Source organism: Calidris pugnax, unplaced genomic scaffold (genome assembly GCF_001431845.1).
Source record: "Calidris pugnax isolate Ruff unplaced genomic scaffold, ASM143184v1 scaffold136, whole genome shotgun sequence".
Taxonomy (NCBI): domain Eukaryota; kingdom Metazoa; phylum Chordata; class Aves; order Charadriiformes; family Scolopacidae; genus Calidris; species Calidris pugnax.
Window position 1 is genome coordinate 26209 of NW_015090875.1, and position 12389 is coordinate 38597.

The 12389-nt window shown below is 42.6% G+C and overlaps 1 long non-coding RNA gene across 1 annotated transcript in view; it reads left to right on the plus strand.

The window, feature by feature from the left end:
• Nucleotides 1-8930: 8930 nt before the first annotated feature.
• The window catches only part of LOC106890386, a 409392-nt gene continuing 405933 nt past the window's right edge, over nucleotides 8931-12389 (plus strand). Inside the window, exon 1 of the long non-coding RNA XR_001412513.1 lies at nucleotides 8931-9173. This is a non-coding gene — a long non-coding RNA (uncharacterized LOC106890386). The remainder of the gene's footprint in view (nucleotides 9174-12389) is intronic.

Sequence of the window (12389 nt, forward strand, 5' to 3'; positions counted from 1 at the left end):
ACTTCAACCAGACATGAGGCGTGTAACTGTTGTTATTCTGGTGTCTCTCACCACGCAAAGGGAAGCAGCAGCAGGACTGCAGATCCTGAAAAAAGCAGGCTGTAGAAAGCTTTCTTCTTCTCTCTAACATTTTTAAATACATAACTCATGGCATTATTGTGGTCTGATTTAATACCTACCTCAAGGCAACATAGAAACACAGTATATTTTTAATACTGCTATGGATTATGTATTTCAATACAGCATATTTTTATGTGTGTTGGTGGCAGAGGAAGAGATTGACAGGAAGGGGTAGAGTGAAGTGCCAGCCTACCTTTTATGTGCACCCCCTATTTCAAGCCAGTTAATGACAGAGAGCTTTGTCAGTCTTGCTGATACCCACTGTGTTGTTTTCTTTTTCTTTCCATTTTGTTTTTTCAGTACTGGTGCTTTGTCTGAGGATGTCTTTTGGTTGTGCAATTCACAGTAATTTTCAATATCTTACAGTATAGCCCTAGTTTCCAAATCCCTACAAGGGCCAGAATTTGAACTGTTACCTCACATAACTAGTTTCATAATGTATGATGTGCTTTGAGGAATTTCAGAAATTTCCTGATTAAAATTTTGCCAGTTAGATCTGTTTTTAGAAGCGTGGAAATTAGGAGAACTATTCCTCTGTGTACCAGGGCTGTGAACAGTGTTCTGCTCAAGGAGTAGATCATGACTGTAGTTAAAAAGCTCTGCTCTAGTCCTGGAGTTAAAATGGAAGAAATGGAGGGCAGTCCTGAGGACTTGGGGGTGTTGGTGGATGAGAAGCTCAACGTGAGCCACCAATGTGCACTGGCAGCCCAGAAAGCCATCCTGAGCTGCATCAGAAGTGTGGCCCCCAGGGTGAGGGAGGTGATTTGGGCAGAATCACCTGCTCTGCTCTGGTGAGACCCCACCTGGAGCACTGTGCCCAGCTCTGGAGTCCTCAGCACAGGGAGGACATGGACCTGTTGGAGTGGGTCCTGCAGAGGTCCATGGAGATGATCAGAGGGATGGAGCCCCTCTGCTGTGAGGGAGTTGGGGTTGTTCAGCCTGGAGAAGAGAAGGCTCCAGGGAGACCTTAGAGCCCCTTCCAGTACCTGAAGGGGCTACAGGAGAGATGGGGAGGGACTCGTGATCAGGGAGTGGAGTGACAGGATGAGGGGTAATAGTTTTAAACTGAAAGAGGGGAGATTGAGATGAGATCTCAGGAAGAACTTCTTTGGTGTGAGGGTGGTGAGAGCCTGGCCCAGAGAAGCTGTGGCTGCCCCATCCCTGGAGGGGTTCAAGGCCAGGCTGGATGGGGCTTGGAGCAACCTGGTCTGGTGGGAGGTGTCCCTGCCCAGGGCAGGGGGTTGGAACTCGATGATCTTGAAGGTCCCTTCCAACCCAAACCATTCTGTGATTCTATGATTCTGTGATTCTGTGAACGAACGTGTTGTTTCTGCCGAGTCTCAGCTGCCACTGGCTGCACTTCACAGCTGGAGAGCTGCCTGGCAGAAAAGGACCTGGGGGAGTTGGGGGCCTGTGGGCTGAACAGGAGCCAGCAGTGTGCCCAGGTGGCCAAGAAGGCCACCAGCATCCTGGCCTGTGTCAGGAACAGCGTGGCGAGTAGGGCCCGAGAGGTGATTGTCCCCCTGTACTGGGCACTGGTGAGGCCTCCCCTTGAGTGCTGTGTCCAGTTTTGGGCCCCCCACCATAAAAAAGACATTGAGGGGCTGGAGCGGGTCCAGAGAAGGGCGACAAAGCTGGTGAGGGGTCTGGAGAATAAGTCTTATGAGGAGAGGCTGAGGGAACTGGGGGTGTTCAGCCTGGAGAAGAGGAGGCTGAGGGGAGACCTTATTGCTCTCTCCAACTCCCTGAAAGGAGGGTGTAGAGAGGGGGGGGTCGGTCTCTTCTCCCAAGTCCCAGGCGATGGGACAAGAGGAAATGGCCTCAAGTTGCACCAGGGGAGGTTCAGGCTGGATATTAGGAAAAATTTTTTCACCGAAAGGGTTATCAGGCATTGGAATGGGCTGCCCAGGGCGGGGGGTGAGGCCCCATCCCTGGAGGTGTTCAAAAGATGGGTTGATGTAGTGCTGGGAGATATGGTTTAGTGATGATGCTCCTTGTTTGTTGTGTGGGTGTCTATTTTTGTCAGTGAGGTTGACGGTTGGACAAGATGATCTTTAAGGTCCCTTCCAACCTAGAAGATTCTGTGATTCTGTGATTAGCTGCTCCCTTCCTGTACCTCTTGGTTGAACATCATCTCCATTTTGGCAGTTATTAACTAGATTATTTAGAAATATACTGGTCCTAGCTAATTATTTAATTTTATTTATCTATTTTGACTGAAAAAATAGCTTGTGTTGGTGAGTTGTAATAAAAAAACCAAATAAAAAAAAATCCCTTGCTCTAGTTGTGCTGCACAGTACTATAAGTCAAACATTAATCAAATAGATATATTCCTTTTTGTATTCTTTAGGGAGTTAAATGTCTGTGGTGCAGTATTGACAGAGAAGACTATATCATGGTGGGGAGAAACTGTGAGTTCTGTAGTTGGTATAAATGGGTAATGTTAATTAAAAAGTTGAGTATGCAGATTTGGCTCACCTCTAAAGAAAAATAGATCACTTGGTATTTTTCTGTTAATGAAGAATTTTTCATTAAGATGAAAAAAGACTTGGCACGAAGCAGATGTATTAGTAATGAGATGCAGGCAGCGATCCGGGAGGAACATTTCTTGCCAGAACATACCCTTGAAGAGGAGAACAAATAGGAGATACAAGAATTGAGTCAGAAATCTCTGCTCCTTGAAAAGATTTCTTTTTGTGTAGCTGCTACTCTTTTGTTTGCCTTTGGATACTGTCACCCAGGTTCTTCTTTTGATCTTGTGCCTCATTCCATCTTCATACCTGCCTTGCCAGGGCTGGTAGCACCTCGGAGGGAGCTGGGTTGCTCTTTCAAGCTTTGGATGAGGTTTGTTCAGGAGTTTGGGCTTCAGACCTCTTCGGAATTCCTGGTGCAAATCTCTTCTTTCTGCACCTCTCAGACTTTTCCCAAATGGTGCCACCCAGAGCAGTGCTTCCAGAGCTTGGTTGGTTCAGCTGGGAACAGGGCGTGCTTCTCGGTGTCAGGAAGGGCTTCAGGTCTCCTCCTTTTCACTTGGTGAGGCCAGCTGCTTCCAAACAGAGAGAGGAGCTGTGAGAGCTCCCCGAGGGCTGGAGAGCTGTGAGACTGCGTGGAAACAAGGATCTCCCTGGGAAGATACAGAGAGTTGTGCACAGACTTTATTTATACTGCGTCTGTCTGCCCTGTTTCATTCGGTCTTTCTCTTTTTGAAAAGTTAATTAGTCTCGTTGTTCTCCCCACATCTCGTATTTTGCGTGTGTTGAAGTATCTTTCAGGCACCTTTGGGAAGCTGAGAAGAAGGCAATGGTCTGGATGGGTCCACTTTAAAGTTACAGGCTTTGTTTATTTTTCATATTAATGTTATATTTCTGAGCAGGACAACAGTTGCTTTTTGTCTTCTCAGGAAATCATTCCATGAAGTTCTGTTTTCCTGATCTGAAAGCAACTGTGAATTTCTCACCAAATGAGGTTCAGGCGTTCGCATTATGAAGCTTTCAGACCTTTTTACAGTTGATAATGCCTGAGAAAATGCATCAGCTAAAGGTTACAGAAGTACCGAAGCGTGCCGTTCCGATGTAACTGAGTCCAGGAGTGTCACCAGGCTTTAATGAGATGATTTGTCTCTACCAGTAGAGGGTTGTTCCTTATAATTTATATTCGTGACCCTTTTACTTTTAAATTTCTCCTAACATAGTACTCTTCCCATAGGAAACATCCTCATTAAAACACTTAGCTTTGGATTAGAAAAATAGCTTCTGCTGTTTGGACTACATTTTTTGTATACCTTTACCACTTGTTAGGAAACATACTCTTTGACAAACTTGGCGATTTCTAGTCTTAAATTTTTGAGTTTTCATTTGGTTTCAGAGAATTTTTAATGTATGTACTAGTTTTGCCAGTTAAGCACTAGTTTAAAATTACTCTAATTAATTTGTGGAACGTTAATTAATACGTGTAACAAAACATTCTATACTATGTTTACTGGGGTCCAACTATGTACCTGAATCCATGTATTTCCCATTCATTAGCATCACTTAATTTGTCTTTTGGGAATCCCAGTCTGCAAAGTTCATAGTGCTTAAGTTAAGGACAGGCATGATTTCTTTTTTTTTTTTTTTTCCCTTCAGTACTGTGAGGTGATCTTTGTTAATTTTTAATTCTCCCTTTTAGGAAGAATGACCCAACCTTTGATTTTTCTGACATTTCATGTGATTTCAGCAATCCTTATTAATTAACTGAAGCCCTTTATATCTTGGATATCTATTTGATGGAAGGATGAAAGGATCTGACAGACTGTAGTTTGCATCTTGGTCATACAGCCATATTTGGTGTTTTTCTTAAGATCACAACCTCTAGATTTAATTGATTACATGAGACTTTCTGTTTAGATCTCTGGGACGTTGAGAAGTGGATCTAAAATTTGCTGTAAGTCTGAGAAATTCTTAGTGTTTCCCCCAAAGAGATGGGAGTTGAATGTCCTCACACCCCTGGCCGTGCTCCACTTTGCTGCTATTGCTGCATTAGAGAACCAGGGATGTGTTAACGAGATGAGCTAATGAGTTAGTGCTAGTAAAAACTCCTGAAAGGGGGTAGGAAATACTTGTCAGACGTGCAGTCAAGCAGCTGTTCTGTCAACCCAGAAGCAGATTCCCAGCCCTTTTGTAATTGTGATTTTACTATGGTTTTGTCACCACTTTGGTTGTAAGAGGCCATAATTCCAGCATAATTCTTCTCTTTACTGATGTGATCCCTTAGTGATCACTCTTCTAAAAACTTCTGAACCTTTGGACTTTGTAGGCTGCTCTTACTTTTTTTTCTCCTGCCCAAATTCCTAAAATTTCTTGCTCTGGGGTGAATATTCAAGGCCTTTCTTCACCACTTCCGTGCTGAACCGTAACCTTTGAGCCTAGAGGTAGAGAAGAAAAGATGGGTCAGAAGGGGAAGTTCTGGTGGGTGGGAATAGGGAAGAGGAGGAACTTTTGGAACAAATCCCTTAGTACGTCAGCCTCCCCTTCCTTCCTTGCACACGTGTGCATATGCATGAAGGTTTCTGAAAAACAGAAGACAAGTATGTCTGCATGTGGATTTAAATAGAGAAAATGCCCAGAATCCAGTGTTCCTGGAAAAAGTAATTTCTCAATTTTTCATATGTTGAATTAAAGGAGACTTTCAGACATTTGGACACTCTGTGTCAGGAAAAATACTGGGAAGGTCTATGTTTCTCCTAATTCTTTTCCTTTTGTTTGTTGTTTTCTTTTTTTTTTTTTCTTTTTTTCTTACAGGCCAATTTACTAAGGCAATTAGGTAGTCCTGCAATTTTGAGAATCATAATTGACTTGTTTTTATTTTTTTTAATGGATTTTCCTCTCCCAATACTGCTTTTCTCCCCCAATTCTTGACATATTTTGAAGAGTTCTTACTCACCTTAAGATTTTTTTATTAATGTTAGCACAGCTGAGCAGTGGAAGGTTGCCAGAGACGGGAAGGAACGGTTGTCTAAATGTCACTTGTCTGGAGAAATGCTTCTGTGCAGTTTGTGGTGGTTTTTCTTTTTCAGAGCACTGCTGAGCAGAGGAGGATAGTGGGAAAATCCTGTTATGGGAAGTGAGTCTTGGAGAGTCAGCCTTTTTTGGGGAGAGAGTCTGTTGCTTTGAACTGTGAAACATTTTACAGAAGTGATGTGTGCCTGTATATCTACACGTGCATTTTGTACAAAGGCTATCATCAAATAGTATTTTTACATTAAGAATTCAAACAATCAGTCAGAGAATCCCAGAATGCTATGGGGTTGGAAGGGACCTCTGGAGATCATCCAGTCCAACCCCCTGCCAGAGCAGGTCCACCCAGAGCAGGTCCCACAGGAACGTGTCCAGGTGGGTTTGAATGTCTCCAGAGAAGGAGACTCCACCACCTCCCTGGGCAGCCTCTGCCAGGGCTCTGCCACCCTCACAGTGAAGAAGTTTCTCCTCATGTTTAGGTGGAACTTCTTATGTTCAAACTTGTGCCTATTACCTCTTGTCTTGTCCCCAGGAACCACTGAAAAAAGCCTGACCCCATCCTCCTGACACCCACCCTTAAAGTATTTATAGGCGTTGATCAGATCCCCCCTCAGTCTTCTCTTCTCCAGACTAAAAAGCCCCAAGTCCCTCAGCCTTTCCTCCTAAGAGAGATGTTCTAGGCCCCTAGAAGTTCTGAAGGTACCATTACTTGTATTCTACCCCTTTGGTATTAAGCCTAAGGCAGGAGCCTTCTGGAGCAAAGGACGGTGATTCCAGATGGTTTCATGATAAATCTGTACATCGGAGGTAAATTAAGATTGCCCTACTAACTGTAAATCTGTTGTTTCCAACATCTTGACTGTGAGACTTCACTTCCTAAATGTTCCTTTGCTGTATCTTTTTGTCTGTACGTTTGTTTAAGAAGCTTTAGAAAAGTTATATTACATACTGCTGAATTTATGTAGGAGCAGAATCAGTTTTCATGTGAACTGTGGTTGACCTTTATGATTTTTAGGATTTTAAACCTGTAAGCAGTGGTGGAGGGATATTGCATGTTACTCAAGTGGCTCTGATTTTCTTGGCATCAAATAAGTGGGGATTATTATTTGTCAAAACCAGATCCTTAAACAAGCATCTTAACTCATCCCCTTGACAAAGAATTAAAGACTTGATTCCTGAGTATCTACTGAAGCTTTATAGCAGTTTTAGCATATTTGTGGATGTGAAGTAATTCGGAAGCCGAGTACTTGTTTCAGACATGATTTCCTGTGTGGTTAAAGGAGCTCTACTCTTCTACCCATCTTCCCAACCAGCAAAGCTCATGATAAGTGATGTTCTTAAGGTTTCCAGTCGTAGCATTGCGCAGTTCTTTCTGTTTAGACCATGACTTCTATCTTATGAAAGGATTCTTGCAAATTCTTTGTTTGTGTTTTGCTTTTTTTTCCCCATTAAGAAAAAGTGATTGAACTGGGCCAATGAGTTTTGTGGGTTTTTTTTTTCTGCAATTAGATATGAGGAAGAACTTCTTTGGTGTGAGGGTGGTGAGAGCCTGGCCCAGGTTGGCCAGAGAAGCTGTGGCTGCCCCATCCCTGGAGGGGTTCAAGGCCAGGCTGGATGGGGCTTGGAGCAACCTGGTCTGGTGGGAGGTATCTCTGCCCAGGGCAGGGGGTTGGAACTTGATGATCTTGAAGGTCCCTTCCAACTCTAACCTTCTATGATTCTCTGATGGTATTTTATAAAAGATATGGCAAGTTGTGGTAACTCTTGGTTCAGTGATACTCGGCACGTGTTCTTCCTTGCAGCCCATGTAAGGTGTTGGTGTGACAGGCCGGGCAGATGGTCATTCATCCTTGACTTTGCTGTGCCCGACTCTGATGGTGTTGAAAGTGTGGCTATAACTTTCCTGTTTGTGGCTCCTGAGACACAGCCATGCCTCGCTGTGCCGTTTGCCTGTGGTGTGTGGGTGAAGCACTGAGGCTCAGTAGAAATAAATCATCAGCTGCGCATTCGTTGGATGTTAAAAATGTATTAAATTATGTTTGGCTTAGTTTTTCCTGGATGAAACTATTACCATTTCAAGATGCATGTTTTTCGGGTATTTCTAAGAAAATTTAACTTCCAAATCTCATGTTTATTACCAGTTTCATTAAAAAAAGAGTAATATTTAAACAGAACTCATCTTGCACTTTCTATGTTCCTTAGTATTTTTGAAATGTCTCCACAAAATGATCTTTACTCTGATTAAAGGGCGCTTTTTCCTAATGAGGACATACAAGAACTGTTCCCACTGTGTTTTGTGTGTTCTGCTGTGTGCTGTTGGACTGCTGGTTAGTACCAGTTGGGGTTTACTGAGGAAACACAGGGTTTTAAACTGTAATCAGTAAGAAGTAGTGAGAGTTTTGGGGTGCCTTTGATGTCTGAAATACAACGCACTGAGCAGAATTCTTCTTCTAGAAAAATTGCAAGGATTTTCCTAACAGATTACTGCTAGTCTGAAATACACTGCACTGTGCAGAACTCTTCTTCTAGAAAAATTGCAAGGATTCTCCTACCAGGTTACTGCTGGTCTGAAACGTCTAGGAAGAGAAGAGGTTTGGCTGGGGGATAACGAGGGCAAAGTCCTTTATTTGATATTTAGAGTAACAGTCGTTTTACAAGGCACTTCTGTTGGAATCATAGAATTGTCCAGGTTGGACCAATTTACTAAGGCAATTAGGTAGTCCTGCAATTTGCTGTGCAGAACTCTTCTTCTAGAAAAATTGCAAGGATTCTCCTACCAGGTTACTGCTGGTCTGAAATGTCTAGGAAGAGAAGAGGTTTGGCTGGGGGATAACGAGGGCAAAGTCCTTTATTTGATATTTAGAGTAACAGTCGTTTTACAAGGCACTTCTGTTGGAATCATAGAATTGTCCAGGTTGGAAGGACCACGCTGTTCCTGATCCAGGCCAGGATGCTGTTGGCCTCCTTGGCCACCTGGGCACACTGGGCACAATCATTCAGGCCCACAGGTTGTGTGCTGAGCATCTGCTCTGTGCCCAGCTTACCCTGGGCAAGTGCTCATCTGATACCAGATCCTGCTTTCTCTTCCAAATTTTCTTCTCCTTTCTGAAGGTTTTCAAGTTTTTTGAATCGGTTTTGCCAGTGATGACCTGAATTCATGGGTTATCTTCATTCTTTAGACTGCTCTGCTTGGTGGTTCTGGCTGTTTGATGTTTTCTTCTGGCTGTGGTGGATCTGGGATCTGTGAAGCTGACTGCCCTGCCCTGTGTCCGTGTGTCCTGGCTCATTCCAACTTTCTTCTTTCCTAGAGCTGATGCGTGGGCTTCTTGGTGGCCTCGGAGCTACAGGGACCATGCTGAGTGCTGCGGAGAGGGAGTGACAGAAGCCAGCTGCTGGGTGGATAATGCCTCAGGTTCAAGGGCAGGGAGGTAGAATGAGGTCCAGCTAGCAAGGCAGAAGAGAGGAAGCCACAGAAGAAGACTGCTTGGAGAAGCAGAAGGGATATAATACATCCAGCTGGAGCGTTCCTTGGACGTCATGCCTGTCCAAGATTGAAAGGTGAGCTTTCCTGTGGGTTTTTATTTCCACTTTTGACTTATCTGTTAGATTCAGAATCTGTTAGATTCACTGTTTTGAAAAAGATTTAAAAAAATAATTGGTGATTTCTCTTTTATTACGTATCGTTATGAAAGTTACCAGAAGAGGGATGCACGTCAATTTGCTTTAGTTTTGTTACTTAGAATTTGGTTTTAAGGGCAGCTCTGGAGATCGAATGTCCTTGGAAGAAACATTTCCAAGGAGATGTCTCTTACCTGACAACTTAGTGAAGAGAACTGGGGAGCTGCAGGGACGGAATAAAGTGCTTGAAAACTGGAGACAGGCTGGAATGACAGAAAGGAGGTTGACAGCATCCTTGGCGGGAAGCTGAAATCAGACAAATACAGAATAACTAAGAGAGTAAGAAAAAAATATTGAAAAAATAACTTGAGGATGAGATCAGTTATCCCATTACTTGATGCTTTTAAATCAAAGTTTATAGAATTCAACAAATACCACCATGGGGCGAGATAAGACATTCTTAACTGTGGTTTGCAGGGGCTGTCCAAACAACTGAAATTAATATTCCCTTCTACCCCTTCCTCATCTGTTGGAAGCTGATAGAAGGCATCACTTCTGTGGTTTAAATGGTGGTGTGTAAAATTAGAGCTATTAGAGGTGAGGAGGAAGGCTGGGTAAGGATAGATAAACCATTAGGACGACAGTGTTAATTGTCTTACGTGCGTGAGAAACGGCGTTCCTCTTGTGATGTTTTTGGTGGGAGGTGGGTGGTGGTGGAAGGCACAGTGTGTGGAGGGGGAGAGGGAAAAGGGCAGAGAAAGGTACCAGGTAGAAGCAGAGTGTTAGGAATGGCACCATTCCAAGATGTTGGCCTAATTCTGCGTTTCTTTGGTAAAATTACCTTTTTCTGGAACCACTGACAAAAGGTAGGTCTTTCACGTTAAGTAATTTTCTACATGTGACATTTAAGTATTTGCTTAACAGGTGGTTGCTTGAAAAGCTGCTAATGCTGCTCTGTGGGGAGTGTGGTTTATTAAATGCTGTAAAAGATTTACAGTTTGTGTTCTTCATAATCTCAGTAGTACTACCTGAGTTATTTGTGGTGTCATCTACAACTTGATGTAATTAACTCCAGGATTACGGTATGCGCATGTATTTCTCCTGTCAGTCAAGCTGATTAATTCTCTCTATTGCTATTGATTCTCCGTGGGATATCAAAATATATAAAAATGACATCACAAAGGGTTTTTTATTTATTTATTTTTTTAAATTATAAGTAATCTTAGGTAGATTTAGATGAGATCTCAGGAAGAACTTCTTTGCTGTGAGGGTGGTGAGAGCCTGGCCCAGGTTGGCCAGAGAAGCTGTGGCTGCCCCATCCCTGGAGGGGTTCAAGGCCAGGCTGGATGGGGCTTGGAGCAACCTGGTCTGGTGGGAGGTGTCCCTGCCCAGGGCAGGGGGGTTGGAACTCAATGGTCTTGAAGATCCCTTCCAACTCTGACCATTCTGTCATCTTACAGCACGCTGTTAGTTGATGTTCCTTCTGCCAAGGTTTGTCCCATGAACTTGTTAGATCTAGCTCATAGACAAGCAAAATACTGCGGATGTTTTTACGATTGTACTTGTGCTTTCAGTTAGAAAAGGTTGTCAAACAGCTGTTAGTTGTAAACTCTGACTGATTTGTGGCAGGCGTAGAGCAGCAACACCTTCTCAGTGTTTTGAACTAATGACAGCTTGTATATGAAATTTATCAAGTTGATGCTGTTGTCTGATAGGTTAATGTGCAAGATATTATTTAGGCAGTAAATTTCTTTATTTCTGTGGAGGAAACAGGGTTAGAATCAACCTAGTTAGAAAGTTTTAGGTTACTTTTTATGTCACTCTTTTAGAATCGTAGAATTGTCCAGGTTGGAAGGGACCTTTCAGACCATCCAGTCCAACCATCAACCTCACTCTGATAAAAACCATCACCAAACCATGTCTCTAAGCACTAGGTCAACCCGGCTTTTAAATCCCTCCAGGGATGGGGCCTCAACCCCTTCCCTGGGCAGCCCAGTCCAAGGCTTCAGAACCCTTTCCACGTCAACATGTTTCCTACTCTCCAATCTGAGCCTCCCCTGGAGCAACTTGAGGCCATGTCCTCCTGTCCTAAGCGTGTCTCAATAACATTCATTTGCAAAGTCAAGTAATGACACAGGAAACAGAAAATACAAACTGAACAGGCTGGTTTTTATTAGTATTTTACATTTAATTCAATTTTGACTCAAGACTGACTGGGAGTAAAGTATATTAAGGGTATATTTGTTGGGCAAATTAGAAACCTCAAAGAATTCTCTCAAGTTATTGAGGCTTTATTATTTAGCATTACAGTGAGTTTTTTCCACTTACAAGTTTAAATTTAAAGCAAAACATTCAGGAATAGGAAAGGTAAAAAATATTTATTCTGTTAACAATGAGTATTGACCTGCCCTAAAATATGAACTATCCCAACCAATTCCACAAATTGTTTTATAGTCTTTTACAAAGAGAAGGCCGTTTTCAGAAGCTTTCATTCTATGTATTTGCTTCTTAAATTAAAATCAAATTTCCCACTTGTTCCACTGGATTGGGTTGGACGCTAAGGTTTAAACTATAGTCTTTTACAAGGAGAAGGCCATTTTTTAGAAGCTTTCATTCTACCTACTTGCTTCTTAAATTAAAATCAAATTTCCCAGTTGTTCCACTGGATTGGGTTGGACGCTAAGGTTTAAAATAAAAAAATAAGAAAATGTAATTTTTATGAGAAAAATTTTCACACCAGTTGCTCAGTTCATGCCTGAGTGGATAGTGCTCTCCTGTCTCTGTTTGTAGATAATAAATAGCACATCTATCGAGACTATCACAACCAGGGTGTCAGAGGACATGCTGGAGTCATCACAAATGTGCTTTAGGGACTGGGATCAGCTTCCCAGAATTTGCATTTTTAAGTGGCATGACTGAAAACACTTTCACCACTTTATTGAGAGAGAAGATCTTAGTCTGTAGATGCCACCTGAGATGAAAAAGATAAGATACCAGAAATGCCGTTGTACCAGATGTGTCTTTCTGCATAAGTGACATTTTTATCAGTTCCTTTCTGCCATTACTATGTGGATGTCCTAAGGGTGGCAATCCCCCCCCCCTTTTTTTTTTTAATCTTCTTTTATTTTTTTAAATAAAAAGTAGTTTTTCAGTCTC